Consider the following 21,825-nt stretch of genomic DNA (forward strand, 5'->3'; position numbering starts at 1 on the left):
GCTTACATGGGGCCATGCCCGACATAAAAGTACAATCACAGCAATAAAACAGTAAAAACAATTTTTCACATCAATAAGACATCAAAATGTAGCCTTCCCACAGTTTCCCCGTGCTGCATAAACGGAGTTCCACAGAGTCCTGCTGGAAGTGGCCTTGCATCATGTGATGGCCTCCATGGGACTCTGTTTCAACATCGCAGAGAACCGGAGAGTAGACTGCATGTGATGAGGTCCAAATGTGTCACCATGGCAAGATTTGAGGTCTCAAGGAATGGCTGCAGCTGACACACAAGCTTTAACTATGTAAATGCTCTCCTGGCCACCTGGCTCAGGAATAATCCAGGAAGACACCCAAACTGTGAACCAGTGCTTTTAGGAGGCATGCAACCCCATTCAGCACAGGCTGATCCCTTATCCCTTGAATTGTTGTTTAACTGACTATGGGTGTCACCATATTTTCTGGATTATCTTTCAATGCATTCACCCACATCCAGTCTACTACTGCTCACAAGCACCCTTTTAGGACCAAAGACCTCATCATATGTATGAGGTCCATCGTAGTGATTTGCCAATCTCCATGGCAAAATGGGGTGACAGCAGAGCAATCCTGGCACCCTGGCTGGCAGCTGATGCCTCCCCATCACATGTGAGGAAGTGTTGCTGTGCAGCTGACGCCCACAGAAGCACCATTGTTCCTTACGGAACATGAGGAGGCTTCCATGTTGATGGCAGAAGCATCCTTCAACACTGCTGCCCCAGTTCACCCATGGAGCCCCACCAGAAATCACTCTATGTAGTCTGAGGGGCAGCATATGACTCCATGGGTGAACTAGGACAGAAGTGTCCTAGGACACTTTTTTACCCTGTGTGATAAGGCTGTCAGGGTGTATGTATACTGTAAAATTAATGCAGTTTGATACTACTTGAACTGCCATGGCTCAATGCTATAGACCCATGGGGTTTATAGTTTGGTGAAGCACTAAAACTCGAAAACCCCGACATATGCCACCAGAATCACCACAATATGTGGGGATTCTGGAGGCTTTTATAATGAGCTCCTTAGACCATAATGAGGTCCTTAGATCAGTTGATGTAAAGCATGTGTTTGAAGTCCTCCATAAAGAGAGGTTGTGCTACTCTTCTTGGTAATTGGCTTTATTGTAGGAAGTTCCCATTGCAGTCAGTTAAAATCTACCTTCCACTATAATTATGGAAACACACGTTGTTTTCTTCCATTAGCCAGGGGACTTAGAATTGTAGCCCTTGCCTCTTATCAGAAACATCAAGTTGAAGGGCCTCTTTCTCTGGCAGAAAGAGCAGAACTTGGGAAAACCTGAATGCTTACAATTTTGTCTCTCTACTGATACATTGCCATCAATGTTAATTGAGAATATCCAGTTCATTTATTGTTTAAGTGGATACTTTTAAATTAATTAGCCCCATTAAGTGGTATTGACACATTGATTATATGTTACTTTTAACTTTAAAAAATCAATGCAATTACTAAAAAAAAGGCAGTGCCTCCAAATTGACACCCACCTTAGCTATAATGGATTAAATAACATGGGGCTTCAGTTGTTATCCAACTTTTAACATCATTGTTAATTGCTTAAAAAACAAAATTTAAAACCATAGTTTTAAAATTATACTGAACTATGGTTAACAAATTCATTTTAATTAATCAGCTCCACAGCCTCAGAAAGAACACTCAGCTCCCAACTTCTTGCCAAAGTAAGCCCCGTCTGATGAGGTCATTAGTGGTGTTCAGACAAAATCACCAGTAGGGAAAGTTCAAGCTGGGCTCAAAGGCATTAAATACCTTCACAGGTATTGTACTGTGTACTGTAGAATTGATGCAGTTTAACAAACACTTTAACTTTCATGGCTCAGTACTATGGATTTTTTGGGAGCTGTAGTTTTACAATGTTTTAGCCCTTTCTTTTGAAAGGTACTAGTTCCTCACCAAACTGCAACTCTCAGGATTTCTTAGCATTGAGCTGTGTCAGTTACAATGGTGTCAAACTGCATAATTCTACAGTGCAGAGTTGAGGAGAGTCAATTTAAGCTCATATGGCATCTGCTATGATAGCTGGCAATGGGTGAGCTTCCTTCAGTGGCAATCCACTGACTCCTTCCAGCCAACCATGTGACCATATGGATGTGAATAGAGGAAGATTATTGAGGTGGATCCTGATCAATAGCTTTAGTTGCTGGCAATAGGTGTACATCTCAGTTGTTCTTTCTGCTCCTTCTGTCCTCCTCTTGCCACCCACTACATGGTGAAGGGAAGGCAAAAATGAAGTGAATTTAGGGGAAAGATTTTCTTTCCATTTTGAAAACTGCATCATTTAAATCCCTACATGGTTTGGGTCCAGGTTACCTACAGGGTTGCCTTTTCCTGCACAATCTGCCCCTTAGGACACTGAGGTCATACTCCAACCAGCCAGAACCCAACTGGAGACTGTCACCCAGAGGACCTTTACAATGGCCACCTCAAAACTGTGGAACAACCTGCCAGAAGAGCTTCAACAGCTCAATCAGCTGTCAGAATTTAAGAGACAATTGAAAATCTCTTCTGGCAAGCCTACCTAGTCAATTTTTAACTATGAATTTTAAATTGTTCCATGTATTTTAATATGTGTATTTTACATAAATATGTTTTATATATTCATTCACTGAATGTTTTTTTATGATTACGTATTTTATCTGCATTATGCCCTGTCTCAGCCATGAGGAAAAGCAGGAAAGAAATACAACAACTACTATTACTACTACTACTACTACTACTTATTACTACTACTACTACTACTACTACTACTATTTTCAAAGACTTAGATGCAGCAAAGTGAATGATTATTACCCATTACCCTGATACCTATTGAGGTTTGGTTCCAGGGTCCTCCATAGATATGAAAATGTCCCTAATATGAAATGGCAAACTCAAAGTTTCCCTTTTGGATTCCCCCCCCCCCAAATCTTTTAATGCCATATATGTTCGAATCCATGGTTACAGAATCCAATCCATTAATACAGAGGAGACCTGTCCTCTGTATTAACACACATATGACACATAAACACATAAGACACACAGAAAATATACAACACACATAAACTGACACCCACAATCCTTGCAAATTCAGGGAAAACATATGCATAAACACTCCCCCTATGTATTGCACATTTATTTAACACATGCATAAATTTAATATTTGGACAAAATGTCTTTATCTAGGTAAACTGATATTCTGAAAGATAAAGCTCCGGATACATGAATAAATGTTTATACTTATATTAAATGGCGTTGATATTTAATGTTTTATCATAGAAACTATATTACAAATTTCATTCATAACATTAAACTCAATGGAAATATTTCAGACTTGTGAATCTCCAGCAACCACTTTTTTCTTTCTGGGCTATTCAGCTTAGCCTCTTCAACAATTATTCTTTCTCACAGTATCTCCATTTGCTTAAATCAATATATGCATATTGATCTATATTTCAAGGATTGATCTGCTCCTCCTCTTCCTCTTCTCGACAGTCTTTTTGTTAAAAAGTTGCACAGCGCTGCATCCCCTGTGAAGCTAATCAGGCAGCCCATAAGGTAATCATCAAGGAACGTGCAAGTCTTGGACAGAAGAACGCCTCTTAATTGACACATAAATCTGAGTTTAGCCCTGTTGTTCTTCTGCACTGGGAGAGTGTTTGTAACAGTTAAAACGAGAATGAAAAATATGGGCCTGGAATAAGTATTGCTTTATGCCTGCCAGGCTGAGAGTTCACTGTGGTAGCCAGACATATGTCTGGCTTTCACCCACAGATGCTGCTGTGCTTCCACAGAAGAAGAGACACTCTGCACAACAATGGAGGGGCAAGGAAAGGATAACAATTTGGCTAGTGCTAGGTTGTTCCAAATGATGCCTCCAAAGAAATAATTAAAACAGAAGATGGTTTAAAATGACAATTTAGGGAATCTACAGATTTGTCCTTTCTGAACCTTGATGATACACGTAATTAATATTTCAAATTTTTCACCACCATGCAATTCCTCTCCTGCTGAACTGTAAAAAGGATCCAGTGAATTATGCTCAACAACCTATGTAGTTCATTAAAAAAAACAGTCAAGGTAAAACCATGTCTTATATCACAGATATGAATAGTTAACCAAAATCTCCATATGGCACCATGGATGGGGCTATCTACATACGAAATAAGAATCAACAGTAAAAGGAAAATATCCTGGTGTGCAGAAATGTCTCCCCCCCCCCCCCCCCACACACACACTAATACCTTAGCTGTAACATCCACCCCTACCAAGAAAAAACACAAAGGGCATGGCATCAGGTCTGATTAGTAAAAACAGAAACAGAGAAGCAGAAGGAAAAGATGTAAGGAGTTTCTGAAAAGCGTACCTTGATTTTTGCATTTTATATAATGGACACCATTTTAATAAGCCATTATATATAATGTGTATCCGCCAGTGGATACATAGGGTCTGTTGTAGATAAAAACAGATATAGGAAACGTTTTATCAAAAGCCAAGTTAAATTATGATAAACAACATCATTGAATTAAAAAGCAATTAAAACATGTTAATAAATATGATTCTAGTGCTTTAAAATGGAAATGTTAATATTATAAAAATAAAAGTGTGGTATAGTCTGTCTTTTCCTTAATCTGGATGAAATGTCAATGTATACATTATTTTATGCAAAGTGTATTCAACCAATGAAAAACATCAGAAGTGTCATACCCCAGCCACCTTTGGCTTCTGAACCTGATCCAGAAATGAACTATGACCAGGATGAAGCTTATTCTGACTTTTTACCTAGTCCACAGAGATCTTTCCAATTACAGCTGCCAGCTGTTGATAGCTCGGATGATTCCTTAATTGGGAGAGAAAGTGAAAATATTACTCCCATGGCGGAACCAGATGTTCTTAGTTCCCCAGAGAATGTGTCCTTCAACAGAAGGGAGTTTCTGCATTGTCAGAGATCTGATAAACAAGAACTCCACAGGAGTAACCGCTTGGCATCTCGAGAGGATAATGGATAGAAGGTTTCCCCTTGGGAACCTTTAGGGAGTTTGGCTTTCCTTGTTTGTGATCAAATCTAAGTTCCATAAAAGTGTTTTGCACTGTGGACACTTCACAGTGTCAACTTTGCTAATTCCTGAGAAAGGTTCACCAACTCTAGCTTCTGTTCCTTCCAAGCCAAGTTTCCAGATCCTGGCGGCCAAGCCGAGCCGCGACTTCTGAGTAGACCCGGATTAAATCTAATTCCTTGCCTTGTTCCTGAACCAAGTTTTGCCTCAGCCTCATCACTTTCCTGCCTTGATATCAAAGACTTCCTAGTGACTTTGGACTTTGTTATTCAGTCTTTTGAGCGTGTTTTGAGCGTGTTTCAGTTTTTAGACTTTGGACAATAATATTGGACATTTCCCTTCAATTCTTTGGACTAATTCATACCATTTCATAAAGGACTATTATCGGATCAACCTTTACACCTATTCATTCTTGGATTTATAATTGTTTTAATAAAGATATTATATGTTTATTGGTCTCTGTCTGGTTTTCAGTGCTCACCCTGCCCTGGGGTGCAACAAGAAGATCCAGACCAAGGCTTTCTAAACCAGCTCCAATATTCTTTAAGGGAGGGATACAAAGGATATTACAGATGATCTATTGGTTTGGGGTATATAAATCAGTAGAAGTCCTATACTAACAGAACCCCATGTTCACCACTGCTATGATAAATACGTTGGTTAAACACCTCAAAACAGTGGCAGCTTTGACTTCCATATCAATGTAGGCCAAATCTTAAGGAGCTATTTGAGTTTTGTTCAGCACCTTGGATAGCTTATTTAAGGTTTGGGCTATACCAGTGGTTCTCAACCTGTGGGTCCCCAGGTGTTTTGGTCTACAGAAATCTCAGCCAGTTTACCAGCTGTTAGGATTTCTGGGACTTGAAGGGGAAAGCATCTGGGGACCCACAGGTTGAGAATCACTGAGCTAAACCAAGAGCTAATGCATCTCTGCCCTGGCTTGAAAACCATTAGCTCTCACTGATCACAGCTAAACTGAGACAAAACTGTTGGTTGAACCCTTGGCACTGGGATAATATCCAGTGTGGTGCAGGATGTGTGGTGCTAGGAGCATAGCCTCATCAGCATGACTTCATTGATTTTCTCCGTGTGGGCAGGACCACTCCACCTACAAGGGCACATTGGCCAAATGGCTGAAAGAAGATGGAGTCACGGACAGAAAGTGAATGGCACATTAATCTCTATGGTCCACCACTCTCCACTGAACATTAAATAGCCATGGAAGGAGACAGCAGAAGGGGGCTTTTGTGGAAGGAGAGAGTTGCATAGTACTGCCATGATGGAACTTTACAATATGGGCCCTACTTTGTGATATTTTCCCCTGAAATGAACTTTGGACAAAAATGTGCCATCAGATGACGTATTTGTCCAATATGACACACCAGCAATTGAAGCTTATCTGGAGCCTGCTATTATCATTCCCCCAGGTATAAAAAAGAAATGTTGAAAAAGAAAAGGGATTATTGCCTGTAAAGATAAAAGAACAACTGTGTGAATTTCTGTAATCAGAATGTTGTCCATAACTGAGCTGTCACCATTGAAAAGGCATTCTCTCTTTATATTGTTCCTGATAGGCTAACAATAACTGAAGGAGAGTTTTTGGGACAATCTTAATCTATAGGGAGGCAGGGATATAGTATGATTTGGGGTTAGTAATGGAACCTAACACTTTCATTCAGGGTTTTAGGCCACCAGCAGTGAATCTCTCTGGCTATTTTCAGTTCCATTTTTTTAAATTCCATTTTTAAAGTGCCTATTATAACTGAAAAAATTTGCATGTGTGTGCTTGTGTAGAAAATATAACTAAATATTACATTACACAACACACACACACACACATATTGCACTGCATACCAACTGAAAAAAATCTCTGTGTTAGACCTTGTATTATTTCTGCATGCCATTAGCCGTCATTAATGTTCTGCATATATTACGAACATTACACTGGGACTATCATGAATGACATGCACATTTTCATAAGCCAATTTATTCCTACCTAGTGGATACTTAAAAAAACCCTTCTTGATTCACAGGAGCAAAAAAGGATATAAAAATGAGGTGTGTGTATATATGTGAGAATAACACACCACAGAATAAACTGTGGTTCCTTTTGTTTTTGTTCTCCTCACATGTAAAATATGTAAATTCATCAGTGCAGTAAACTCTAATTTTGCCTTAATTGTTCTGATGGTGCTTCTGATTGTGGCATTTAAAAAAAAATAAAAAGAGGCCAAACTGAGCTCCGTAGCCTCTTTTATTGGTTAACTAGACAGAACACAACAGGTTGGGTGACCTACTTTTGCTTTTGACAGTGCAAGTCAAAGTACTTAACTTCAATCACTATCTCATTTACAGCCCCCCTCCCTCCAAAAATAAAAAGCATGACAGTTAACACTAATATGATGGTAATTTCATATTGTTTCTGCTTATGAATTTGTCTTTCCGTTATTAATCATCCCATAAAGTACTGACACTGCAGAATCCTGACGTTGACCAACAAACCATGTACTAAGGACAGTAGCACCCAAAAGGGAAGGAGCGACGGCAAAACTGGAGAAGCGAAAAGTTTTATTAACACCAGAGGCCCATTAGACTGCTCTCTGTTCACCTTCAGTGGAGCAATAAATGAAGAGAGCCAGAGAGGAGAGGACTCCTACTGTCTTTGTGCTGGTAATGCACAGCCAAGCTGTAGTCATGTTGTAACGCTTGTAAGAAACAGATGTTCCTTCCCTGACAAATCTCCTTTCTTGATTTATTATTCATTTGCTCAAATCACAATGGAAAGTCTTTGGCCCATTAATTAAATTCCAAGCAAAATAAAATTTGCAGCAGAACTCATTACTGGTAAATGACTTTGACACTTCATCAGATTTGAAGGTAAAATAGGCGACTTTAAGGAAGTTAAAGGTGGCGAGAGGCGGGCCCCTTTCTGCAACCGTTGCAAGATGATAAAGATTGTGATGAAATTTTTATGTTAAGCACTGATCTTGAAAAGTTCCGTTTGGTGTCTCTCTCTGCCCCCTCCTTTTTTTTCCTTCTGCAAGTCTAGGGATCTTTTAAATACAGACAGCCCTAGCTAAGAGTGATATTTCCAGAGTAAGGCAAGATACTGTAAATTAAATGGGCTTATACGGTTTGTTAAAATAAGCTTTTCCATTAGGTAGAGAAATGGGATGCACATCTCTTCTTTTTTAGATAAAGGTTGCAAACAAAAAGCAAGATGAAGAAATCACAGGAAATGGAGTCTCTGAAGCTTCTTTGACCTTAGACAAGACTTTCTTTAAAAACCTGTAATATGCAAAGGTAAAAAAAATACATATAGAGTAAAAGGGAATTAAATAAAACAGAGATAGCGGCCAAGAACAAATCGCTGCACAATGTGGATTGAAACTGCTGGAATTTTATGACAGCTATAAGACATTCTGTGAGATTGGACTGTGAATGCATCTTAATTGGGGAGAGGGGAGGAAAGGGAATTTCATAGTGAAATTTCTAGATCTGCAGAGCTGTCCGATAGTTGAAATTTGGCACATGTCATACATCCATAAGAAGAAAAATTACCCTCAATCAAAATACCAGAGGTGTTATTGAAAGCATTAAGTTAACACTCAGTCCATATCCAATGAATAACCAATGTATTTGGAAGTTGTTATTTATGCTGCAATATATTTACAAGATTCAGCAGCTGGGTGCATGGGTGTTTGGTAGAGAAATTTCCTTTGGGAAGCTACAACTAGATAGATGTGTCATTACAGCCTATATTGTTTTTAATGTTTACAAAATTAAAGAGAAAATCATTCTGGGGAAATCTAGCTCTTAAAGAGGCAACATTCATTCAGAAAGCACTGTATCTAAATAGAGATGTATGTGTTCACTAATTTTCTTCTTGAAAAGTGGCATATGCCATTCTTGAAGAAAGCAACAAGTAATTTCAGTAATTTTCTCAATATGTAGTATTTTAAAACAGAATAATATTTGTGCACAAGATAACTATGTGCAAATTTTGTGCAGCATTTTCTGCACAGAAAGCAACATGTTCTCTACAGAAAATATATTTCTGCACAGATATGTAATTGTCTGTGTAGAAAATTCTGTTTCTTGTGAAGAAAATACTGCTTTCTGGGCAAAAATGGCATACATGAAGTTTTTAAACTGTACATCCCAAACTGTCCATGATTAGTCTCTTCAAGATTTCTCAAATTGGAAAAAACACGATATTTGACCATTTAAAAAAAAATTGAACAGAAGACAAGAAGAAAATTTCTAGTTTTGGAGAAGAATGTTACAAAGCCATGCATGTTGTTGTTCATTTGAGATTCTAGGGTTATTTGTGATGATATAATTAACCCTTGAATCTTGAAAGAATGAAGGAAAGGGAGAAAGGGGGGCTAGTCACATGTCCAGAACCTGCTGAGGCTTTTCTCAAGGTGCCCTGATAGAGCAAATAAAAGAGGGGGATGGAGGGGAGAACTCAACTTACACAAGGCCCCTATAAAAAGCAGATGTCCCAGATGTCTCAGTTCACTTCCACCTGTTGGTGCCCAGTATTGAGCATGTCCTGGAAACAGCCACAAGGGTGAGTGACCCCATTGACTGTCACCTGTATCCAGTCCAGAAGGAATGAAAAAGACTATTTAGGGACACGGAATGGATTTTCCCATATCTTCAGGGCTATTTTGCAAAAAGTCAGGGAAGTTTCTGGGATGTCTGTTTATTATATGAGCCTTGTGAAAGGTGAGTCCTACCCCCCTTCCCCCTCCCCCCCCTTCCCTCACACCCATTAGGGCTCCTTGAGAAAAAAAACCTCAATGGAGGCTGGATGTGTGATTAGCCCCCTTTCCCTCTAAGCCTTATTCTCCATGTATATGCCAAAACAGGTATTCAAAATCTTTAAAAAGTAAAATCTAAAATCCAGGCAAATATCTGGTTTCAAGCATTTTGGATAGGGGAGACTCAGTCTGTACCTAGAATTGGACATAGTACTGCAAAGGGAACTGCAGATTTGAGATTCAGCTATGTCATCACCATATGGCACTTTTTACACACTGTAAAGAATTTATAACGACTGCCATTAATTTGTAAAGGACTAAGAATGACTAAGGCTCTTTCAGGCAGGGGGAATCTTTTTATCTACCCGCTGCCACCAATTTGTAACGTGACAGCACCACTTGGCAAGGAGGTGCCTCCAATTTCAGCAATGTGCGACCACCAAAGACTCAGGGAGGAGACCTTTTACTTTTTTCCCTTTCTTCTTCTTTACTTTAGATGGTAGCGTAACTTGGTTTAGAATATATGCGTCAGAGGCTTGAATGTTGTAAGAACAATAACAAGTTTATTCAGGCACAGAGCTTAGTGGTTTCAAGGTTACTTCTCACTTTCTTCAACAGTTGCAACAATAACATATGATGAATCCACTCTCAAAAGATTTCCTCCTTTCCTTGAGCAGTTTAAACTTTTTCCTATTCTTTCAGCTGATGCTATTAACTGAACACTTCGGCTCTAACGGGAATTGCTTCCTTTTACCACTCAGATTCTACCAATAAACCCAAACAAGTCACCTGACTTGCTTAATATGACACAACTAGAGATCTGAGCTTCCCTGGTTTCCCTAACCTGGAACCAGTCTCTTCCCTGTGACGCTCAGATCACAGACTGTAAAACCAGCCTTCCCTGTGGTTCTCTGACCACAGACTGAGTTTCTTTTCAAATTCTGCTCTCTCTTCTGCTAAATGGCAGTTGGCTCTGCCTACATCTCCATGGCAACCAGCTTCAGAACGCTGAGATGGCTACCCCCTTCATGCAATAACTATAATACTTACCTTTGCAAAGCAAATAAACGCAATTTAACATATCATCTGTAAACAAAAATTCATACTTCAGTACACACACATACACACAAACACACTGCAGCTTAATGGAAGGCATTAGTGATGTTATCCTGCTTGAAGCAGCCACATGGGTCATCTTATGAAGAAAATATGTTTGGATATTTGTGCACCTGAAGGAAGGGGGTTAAAATTCACTGGACTGTTTAGCCCACAAGAAATGACAAGAAACTGCTGAGGACCAGAGCAAATTTATATGTAGTAAACAAATTTGCTTGTTGTCTTATTTCAGAGATATTGCACCAAATTAACTATTATCATAAATATTATTGTAAAATTTACTCAAAAGCCTGGTTGCTGTTTTTACTGCAATTCACTTGATAATGGGAATCACAGTGTCTTTTTTCTTAGAAGTGGAAAAGGAAATTGGTCTGTAAAGTTTCTTTGGGATGCACCTCTTCCTGAAAGCCCCACCTCTGCTCCAAATTGGGAATGTGAGTACAGAATGGGGGAACCTGGTGTCTACAACCAGTGATCAGATATAGCAGGGGCTTTTTGACTCTCTGAGCTGTCTACTCTCCAATCTGAGGGGCAGTACTTACTGTTATTTTTGACTGGAGATAACAGGTGAAAACCTTCTCTACTTATCCCACTCCACCAAAGAGGAAGGTAGGATATAGGCAAAGCTTCCTAGATTCAGGTGAGAGTTACTAGAAATGAACCTGCATTTGGTATCTTCATTAAGATTTTTTTTGCTTTACCTCTTCAAGTCCTCCTTGACAAGAATTCATTCAAACAACTGGTATTTTGGGCCCTTTTTTGCCTTTGTCTATTCTCCACCATGACCTTTCTGAAACTGAAAGAGGTACTCCACCACTGGTTTTGTTCAATTGGACAAAGTTGGCAACAGGAAATAGGCAAGGTAGCCATCCAGCAAGGACTTCACATGTGCATTCCTGTTTATTCCCCAATTTTCTATTGACATTGAAATTGATTTGTTGATTTCGATTTCTAGCTTATCCTCAATTTTCTGTTCTCATATGCTCCTCTTCAAAAAAAACATTTTGGAACAGTACATTTCATCCCTGGCCTATTCAAATTATCATTGGCTTTTGAATTTTGCTTCCAGGTTGAAGAAAGTAAATATGGAGAGAACATTGTATAATTAAAGCTGATTTTTTTTTAAATTTTTGAATTTATCTAAAATTAATTTTGGCATACAAAACAGTGTTTTGGACTGTGTTTTTCTCTCTGAACCAGGACACAAATTAATGTGTGATAATGTCATTTTAGATATATACTCCTCTCACAGATGCTAAAAAAATAAATGTTTCATCCATTCATCAGTTTGAGTTTAAAATGTGGTAATTATATATGCAAGAAATACATGTTGATAACATAACATTTAATGTATTTTAGATGCAAATTAAAAATGGAAAACTGAAGTGAGCAATCTTGTCAATTGTTTTGCATTTATTTTAATTCAATTGATTTTTAAACCGAGTTTTATTGGAAGCTGCTGTAAATATATATAATATATATATATATATATATATATATATATATATATATATATATACACACACACACACACACACACACACACACACACACACACACACACACATATATATATATGCTATTCAGATTATTCCAAACAGATGTAAACCTGTTTCAAAATTATCCAGTTGTGAATTCTAAAGTTAGCAGAATGAAAAGCATGTAATTTACTAATTTGCGAGGCACTACTTGAAAGTTGTTAGAGCAGTTCTTATATCTATATTATTAAAAGTTAAGTTAATCTGGGTTATACTTGAAAAAATAAAAAAGGAATTCAAAATGAATATTCATGTCATGTCCCATCACAACATACTGGACATGACAAATACAGAGTTACGGTCAGGTCTCATAATACAGGGCAATTCTAAATGTGTTAAGCCAGAAATAAATCTTGTTGTGTTCAAGTCTACTCTCAGGTCAACATGCAAAGAATTACAGCATGTGTTCAATTTTCCCTTTTGAATCAAAAAGAGTTTTTTTTAGAAACTAGGTCTTGCCAAGATTTAATAGGACTTACTCGTAATATTATCTAGCGTAATAGCACACTGTAATCATTCCAAATGGTAGCTTTGGCATCAGACTTCAAAAAAACAATTCCTCCTAAGTAATTGATAAATATGAGATAACAACATTTCTAGAAGAAATTTAATTTGAGGGCAAAAGTAAACACCAATGTAGTCAGCATGATTTTTTAAAAGTATACTGTACTGTAAACCATTTTTGAAGATAGATACTTGTTCTCTGTCCATCTAGTTCCCTATGCATGAATGTGTCTATGAGATTTTGCTCTAAATATAAGTATTCATAACATGAGAGAAAATGGTCAGTTTTTGCACAGATGAAAGGATGCTTACAGCAGTAAGTGCGCTCTGAAAGCAAACACAGTTTCCATCCTGTTTTACAAATGCCTGGTACTGCATGTTTAATAGGAGCGTCTGCCTCCAAACGCGCTTTGTGTGTATAGAAGAGGAGTAATGGTATATTCAATTAGGAGATAAAACTATATAGAAAGGGTTAACAATTGCAGTATCTCTAGTGTTTTCCATTGCCACCCCCTGCCCCCAGCTTAATTCCCCCAGGGTTCAAAATGCAATGGGAAGAAAAGCAATTAACAGGCTAAAGGCAAAAAGAAATCTCTAGATAGGATTTTCCTTTGCAAAGATGTGCTTTCAAGGGGATATGAAAACAACTAAACAGAATGGTTTAGTGTGTGTGTGTGTAATATATATATATATATATATATATATATATATATATATATATATAGCAGAGTCTCACTTATCCAAGCTTCACTTATCCAAGGTTCTGTATTATCCAAGGTAGTCTGCCTTTTAGTAGTCATTGTTTTTGTAGTAAATGTTGCAATGTTTTCATGCTAAATTCGTAAATACAGTAATTACTACATAACATTACTGTGTATTGAACTACTTTTTCTGTCAATTTCTTGTAAAACATGATGTTTTGGTGCTTAATTTGTAAAATCATAATGTAATTTTATGTTTAATAGGCTTTTTTCCCCTTAATCCCTCCTTATTATCCAAGATTTTCGCTTATCCAATGTTCTGCCGGACCATTTATCTTGGATAAGTGAGACTCTACTCTGTGTGTGTGTGTGTGTGTGTGTGTGTGTGTGTATATATATATATATATATATTCATTTGTTAAAAAACAATAAGTCTGAGTGTTTTAGAACCTATAGCCATTGCTAAGTCTACACAAAACCAAATCCTGCATGAGAGAAAAAAGGTGCCCATCTATCGGCATCAGAGGAGAGTTGGGTTTTTTAACTGCATTGTTTCCTATTCCCTGCGAGGCAGCTTTGTTTGATAAAATGCTGAGTGCTATGTAAAAATATCCTTTCTTTTTGTAATTTGCGCTTCCCTCCATTTAAAGCTATTCTTGCCACAAACGAGAATTGAAAGCTGCTAAAATTAAGTGGTGTCAGTTTTCAATGACACTTTAATGATAGAGCGCTCAGCAAATGAGATGAGAATGAATCCCAAGCTAAAGATAGCAAGCAGCGCTAAACAGCATCATGCTCTCGCCAAGTGATGTTTCTTCGGCTTCATTCATATTTAGAAAGAGTTGCAGTTGGGAAGCTCTAATTAAAGTGGCTGTAAAGGGAGATATGTAAATGTCTAACAGAAGGAATGCAGAATACTCAAGCTGGATAAGTGAAAACACCCCACAGAACCTGCACCTCAAGAAATAAAGACCATAAAATGGCCATTATTACAGGGGTATAGCCACGGAGAGAATGATGGTACCCCACCCCCCAAATCAAAGTTCTGCCCTCCAATGACATTTTTCCTCTGTAAATGTAAAGTATTGCAGTACCTTAAATTTTCATTTGGACATTTGGAAATAAAGTTTCCAAAAAAATGGAAACACAGAAGATATAAAAGTTGGAAACTAGAAATTCATTGAGGCTACAGAATTCTCATCTGGAAGGATAAGGCTATCACTTTATCAATCCCATAGCTATATCCCTGAAATTATATATATTACTAGCTGTGCCCGGTCATGTGTTGCTGTGGCAAAGTGGTGGTGGTATCGGTTAAAAATTGTTGTGAAATTTTTATGTGACGTTATTTGTATTTTTTAATTAATTTTATTGTAACATATCTTTTTTATTTATTATATTTTATTATTTTCTTGTATTATTTTTAGTTATTTTCTGTTATAGTATTTTATTGTATTAATTTTTTAGTGTTTTAAGTTATTTTTAGTGTTTTTTATTTTTTATTGTATTGTTTGTATTTATTTTTTATTCTTTTATTATTATTTATGTTTTTATTATTTTATTATATTATTTGTATGTATTATATTTTATGATTTGATTATATTATTTTTATTTTATTCCTTTGTCTTACTATATTCAGAAGAGAAGCATCTCTGGGTTTGATTGTCAGGGGGGAAAAACATGCAGGACAAGAGTAGGGAACATTTAGCCCTGGGGTGGGCAACTGGGGAAGGCTGAGACACTGTATTGATCCCCCAGGAATTCTGAGAGATCAGCCCGCCTCCACAAAGAAAAAAAGACCACAAAATAGCGTTTTGCTCTTAATGCCTTTTAGGGCATATGGGGGCATTTTCACCATCTTTTAGGACCTCAATGTGAGCAGAAGTCACCTCCTGCTCAGTTTCTGCTACTAGCTTCAGGGATCTAGCTTCAGAAAAGGTCTTTTTCTAACCAGAAATTCAAAATATGAAAAGATTGCTCCCCATGCACTCCACAAGAAGACTGGGGGACAGCTCTAGCAACCCTACATCAATTTTACAATTGTAGAGGAGATCATTTTAAAAAGATCACTTGGGTTTTTCTTATAACATTCCAGCAGGCTGGTCAAATGGTTGAAGGCTTCACTTTAGGTTGAGGGGCGGAAGGACGATTTTGAAGAATTAAATACATTTGATATGATGAAACTAATTAAAATTCACTGAAATTAATTAATACTTTATTAAACATTACAGAATTCATTATAAAAGAGGCTGAGATAAATTAGATTCATTATAATTAATTCTTTACATCAAGTTTGGGATGTTTACATTCATTAAACTAATTTACTGTGGCATCCATTGGTGACAGCAGAAATAACAACAACAGGAAGCTTTTTGGTAGCCACAGGAAGTCTATGTTTGCTGGTGAATTAATAGATCATAGTGTCATAGAATTATAGAGTTGGAAGAGACTCCAAGGGTCATCCAGTCCAACCCTGTGTCTTGCAGATATCAAAATACTCTTGATAGATGGTCATCCAGGCTTTGTTTGAAACCTCCTTTTCTTTCTTTCTTTCTTTTCTCAACAGAAACAATGAGTAAATTGAACCATTTTCCTCTCATAGCAACAAAAACTTTTACAATTTATGAAATTTATTTGTAATTTGGAAATTTTCTGTGCAAAGTTTTCACATGGATATTTGGCACAGAAAACAGCTTCTGCATAGAGAATAGCCTTTTCTGACAAAATATTATTTTTATGCAGTAAATATGATTTGTTATGCAGAAAAAGCTGTTTTCTGTTAAAATCAACCATGTGTGAATTTTTCATGAAACATCCTTTCTTTCTACAGGAGGAAACAGCTTCTTTTTTTTTTTTTTTGCAGAAAATTATATTTCTGCATGAAAACATTTTGTGTGCAGAGAATGTTATTTTATGTGCAGAAAATATTATTTCCTGCACAGAAAACAGTATGAAAATTTTGCACAGAATAAATCCCAAGGTATGCATTTATTATTTTTCACATTTGTACCCTGCCCTCCTCAATCCGAAGGGGACTCAGGGTGGCCTCACAATAGGCAACCATTTGAAGCTGACACATACAATTATAAATAACAGTTACAATTAAAATCAAAAGTTGAAACATTAATTAAAATTACCCAAGTTCAAAATCATAGTCCAAGGTCTGTTCCTTTGTCAGACACATAAAGTCACTCTTATTGTTGTATTGCTGCATGTGTGAAGGTTCTGTCATCCCAATTTTAGCTGTTTTGAAGATGTCCCAGCTTCTCTCTTTTTCTGCATTCCCCCTTCCTACCATCTTCTCCTCAGGCAGCCTTTTTAAAGAAGAAAGTTTTTAAGAATGAGCTGAGGGGTTTCGTACAGCATTGTAATTATTTTAACAGTTTAAAATGGTTTTGTGTGATTTTAACAATTTGTTTTTAACAATTCTATGTTTATTTTAAGGTTGGTATGCTGTAGGTTTTAAATTGTAATTTGTCTTGTTTTTAGGTTTGTGAGTTATTTTGAGTCTTGTTTAAGAGAGGAAAGTTGGACATAAATAATCTCTTCCCCCTCCATTTTTGTTTTTCTGGTTATTTTAAGTGCTAGAATGAATTCAAATTGTAAAAAGTAGTTTGCATTCAATGAAAATTATGGGGATAAGGGCGAGGAGTGGGTGGGTCTTGCACTTCTCTGTAGGTAAAGGAAAAAGCAAAGTGCTGTATCTTGACTACACTCGGTTGTTGTTTGATCATACATGTCCTGGTTTCATCTGTGAAATGTTTGAGGTGGTGATTCTGGATTTGTTCTGTGTAATGTACAAATCAGTATTGTGTGTGTTTAGTGCATGCATATTTGCATCTTTTGCATCTGCCATTTTTTTTCATAAAAGTAAGGTTTTCAGAGCATACTTTGTTGTGAATCTTCTGTTATGCCTGTTGTTAATTTCTCACAACGTGGATTCTGACTTATGGCAACCCTATCCTAGGATATTCTTAGCAAAGTTTATTCAACCATCTTCTCCATCCCTTTTCCCTCTTTAGTTCTCCTGCTCAGTCCCCTTGAGTTTCACTTACAATAAACTCCTGCAAACCAAACTCAGTTTACAGAATCTAAATTGTGCCAAGTATCTCAGCATTTTGCTTATTCTAATGCTAAATATGAACATCCTCAAATCATTCACTGACTTTGGAACGCTTAGCATTCCACCTCTTTGCACTATTATGTCCTAGTCTAATCCAATTAGAGCACAATTTGCCAATTACAATTTGTTTTCTCTGTCATGGGAGAGCTGTGGATGAGGCAGAGACTTCCTTTGAAGTGCATGTGGGAAGCCAAAGGAGGATGGACATGGATCTTTTTCTCCCCTTCGAAAGCACTAAGACAAAATAAATATTGAGTGAGACAGAAAGTGGGGGAGGCAAATCCAGTATTGCATCAAGCACTAGCCCCAGGTTCTATGACAGCAGAAATAAGGTGACATGCAGCCATACATGAGTGGACAACATGTCAGCTACGCAGAAGGCCTTTTCATCCGCACACACGTCCCCTAACCGGCAGTTTACCCCCTTCAGACACAGCGTTAAGAGACGGAGAAAGAATGTTCTCTTTTTGAAAAGTGTCACATAAAGTAGCATACCAGCTTGGTTGGCAGAAAATCATATTTTCTGATATCTTGTGTCACATTTTATTAGATTTAGGATACTATTATCCTACTTACTTAGGGCTTTAAAAGTATCCTTTTTATAGCTAATGCCACAGGTAGAATGTTAAACTGATGACTTTTTTGCTGTAAAAGACTAGACTGTTCTTTGCATGCAGCTGTAGAGAGCATGCATTTTTAAAAGATTTTTTGTTTTGTATTCACATTTTAAGAAATGTATTTGTGAATCCATGCTTTCTATCCACCTTTTAAAAATAAATAAATTGCTACCTATTTTTCAAACATCTGCATTAAACTGATCAAGAACTTGGTTATAGAAATAGCTAGAAAAAATAAGAATGTACACAAGCAGTATTTCACACAATTATTTATAAGAAATCAAGGATATTCTAACATCTTTGAAAAAATTGAAAGTGAAGTTTTAAGATCTGTTATCTAAATCCATAATAAAAGCGAAAACCCGTATGTGTGTATGTGACATGGATGTCTGCTCACACAGACAGCCTCCAGCCTCCACAAACAGGCTATACTTCCCAGTTTTAAGAATCTAGCAAGTCACTCTTTTCCACTGACATTGCGGTTACAGCGAGCGCCATGAACATGCAGCCCAGCCCCTGCCAATGTCCTTCCCAAACACTACAGCCCACCACCCAAGGAATGCTTTCATTTGGGGACAATTTCCTCCTAGATTTTGCTTTTTCTTCCACCACAGGCAGGCATCCCAGGGTTCTCCATTGCTGTGGAATTTGCATGGCCCTGCCCACTGCCCTTTCCTTTCCAATCTCTCTGCATAACAAACAGAGCAGAACTGACCTGCAACTAAACTTACTGGAGGAGTTTAGGGATTGACTGCACATGGTGGAAGTTGTAGTTCACCCTGCATCAAGTCAGAGCACTGTCACTCCTACTGGGGAATATACAGGAATTGTAGTTCACCTACAGATTTGACTACTGGTGGGTTTGGAGGGGAACAGGACTGGAAGTTCAGGAGTAGTAGGTACTAGGATTTATAGTTCACCTGCAATGAATGAGCATTACACTTGGCACACAGAGCCCCCATAACCAATACAACATATTGGACAAGTTTGGGGAAAAGGGAGTTATAGTTCACCTGGAACCAGATAAACACTGACCCCCACCGACAATGCACTAGGAGCACACTTCACACAGAGAAGCCTCATGACCTACTGAACATACTGCAGGTATTTGTGGGAAAGGAGGCCTTGATTTTGGGAGTTGTAGTTCACCTCCATCCAAAGACCACTGAACCCAGCCAATGACGAATCTAGACTTGGCACACAGACTGAACTTGGCACACAGACTGAATATTGCCTGCTGTGAATACTGATAGATATTTCAGGACAATTACCCCAGGAATCTGGAAATTGCAGTAGTTCACCCCCATCTACAGAGTACTGCACCACACAATTCTAGGAATTGTAGTTCACCCACTCTAAACAGAATACATAACATTAAAAGACAAATAATACCATTCTCAAATGACCCGGGCATCGCCGGGTCCCCAAGCTAGTATTCAATAAAGCTCAGATGCTGACTGACTAAAGTGCAGTTTTTGCAAAATGAGGCAGAAAACTACTTTTGCTCATAATTTAAATAACTATATATTCAGACTTGATGGGTTGTACAGTAGTGCAGATTTATGTAGTCCCCAGATTTATTGAAATTTCTCCATTGTTTCAAAGCTGGAAATTGGAACGAAAAAGTTGCTGCTGGAAAGTGAAAGGGCCGGTGCAGTTTCGTGTTCTGGGTGCTGGAATAAGGCTGATCAGATCCAAATTCAAAGTTCCCCTGCTATGAAGCTCACTGTGCGTAAACTTGGGTCTGTCACTAAGGGCAAATCTACACAAGCAAGAAAAAGTAGGCTCCAACTGGCATCCAGTTGTGGCTATTTGACAACGTATGTCAACTTAGGATGAGCACCCATAGGGATTCTTTCTTTAATCCAACTTTGATCCACTTTAGGTAAACTTGAGCAATACTCCAGAGTTTGAAGGAAATGCCAAGGATTTCACAGCAGTCCATGCATTTGGATCAGCTCCAATGTGGCCTGATCATTTGTCCAGACAGACAGCTTGCCATCACCTTTTCCTTGCATTGATCAGCACAGTGAAATAGGATGATGTGCCTTTGTGCTTCCACTGCCACTCCCTACCCGCCACAGAGCTCTGTGTAAGTGACTGGTCACCACAGTGACATCTGTGATATCAGAATGAGGTGCCCTGTGGTCATGCAGAGAAGGTGTGCTGATCGTCCCGTTATGACATCATTACTTTATGACATCTCACTTAACATACTTCATATGTTGTTGTTAAACTATCCATTTTTCAGTCAGATGAATAAATTGTTTTTATTCTGATAGACTTGGTTGCATTCCCCGATGGCCTCTAGAGCACAGGTGGGTTTCCTGGGTACAAGAAAATCTTGTGGTTAAGATTAAACATAAAACTGGACAAACATAAAATGATTTTAAAATATTATGGGGACAGGGGAACTGTAAGTGTTCCAGGGGATCGCATTCTGCTCCTGGAACCCTCAGGGTTGCAATGACTGTTAGAAAGGCCAAAAATCAACAACAAAAATGAAAGTGGCTGGAAGTCCACTTCTGGTTGTGGTCATTGTGATATTTTTTTTTGGGGGGGGGGGACTACAACCTATTTAAAGATCAGTTGCTGCTCCTAAAGTTATCTAGGAAAGGTATTTTACTGGATACAAGGATAGGAAAAGGATAGTCTAGGAAATCCAGAGGGGTCAAGGGGTGCAAAAACATATATTTACATATATTTCCTGAACTGTACTTTGTCCATCTTTGCTCAATAGTTTCCATTTATTGGTTGGATATAGTGAATACCAATTGTTGGTTGAGTTTCCCTTCATGACCACACTTAAATTAGCTTTTTTGGACTGTGAACCAAAACAATTCATGGATTTTTAAGCCTGTGTTAGAGCCATGTTGTCATATGATACCTGTCTCACTTTCTTCACAGTGCAAGTCCTGGAGCATCTAAAATCTTATAGCTAAATTCCATCCTAAAGTACTAAGAAAGCAGGCATCTCTTTATCAGAGATTCCTTTACCAGAAACACATTTTGATACTATCTGCTCACATTAGCATTCACAGTAGAAAAATGCAACCCATAGTGGACTCTTACATTAATTTACCACATCTAAGATTCACACTGTCTTTAGGTATATGATAACTTTTGGTGATGTAAAAAATACTGAATAAATACTGAATGACTAGAGATCTATTACCTGAAAAGAAAGTTAACAGATATTACACCCCAGCAAAAATAAAGACATTGTACTATGACGCTGAAGCTAGTGATGGGTTGAACTGATCTTTCTGCAATTTTGAGCCCAGTCACATGAACTAAAACAAAGTCTGTCCAATATTCTGAATTTACCTGTGCTAAATGAATATATACATGCAT

General features: G+C 37.8%; 1 long non-coding RNA gene across 1 annotated transcript in view; it reads left to right on the top strand.

Annotated features, from left to right (window-relative positions):
• LOC134296686 (uncharacterized) overlaps positions 1-21,825 on the top strand; it is a 49,672-nt gene that overhangs the window by 17,839 nt on the left and 10,008 nt on the right. The gene's annotated exons all lie outside the window — the stretch shown is intronic.

This window comes from Anolis carolinensis, chromosome 1 (assembly GCF_035594765.1).
Source record: "Anolis carolinensis isolate JA03-04 chromosome 1, rAnoCar3.1.pri, whole genome shotgun sequence".
NCBI lineage: Eukaryota > Metazoa > Chordata > Lepidosauria > Squamata > Dactyloidae > Anolis > Anolis carolinensis.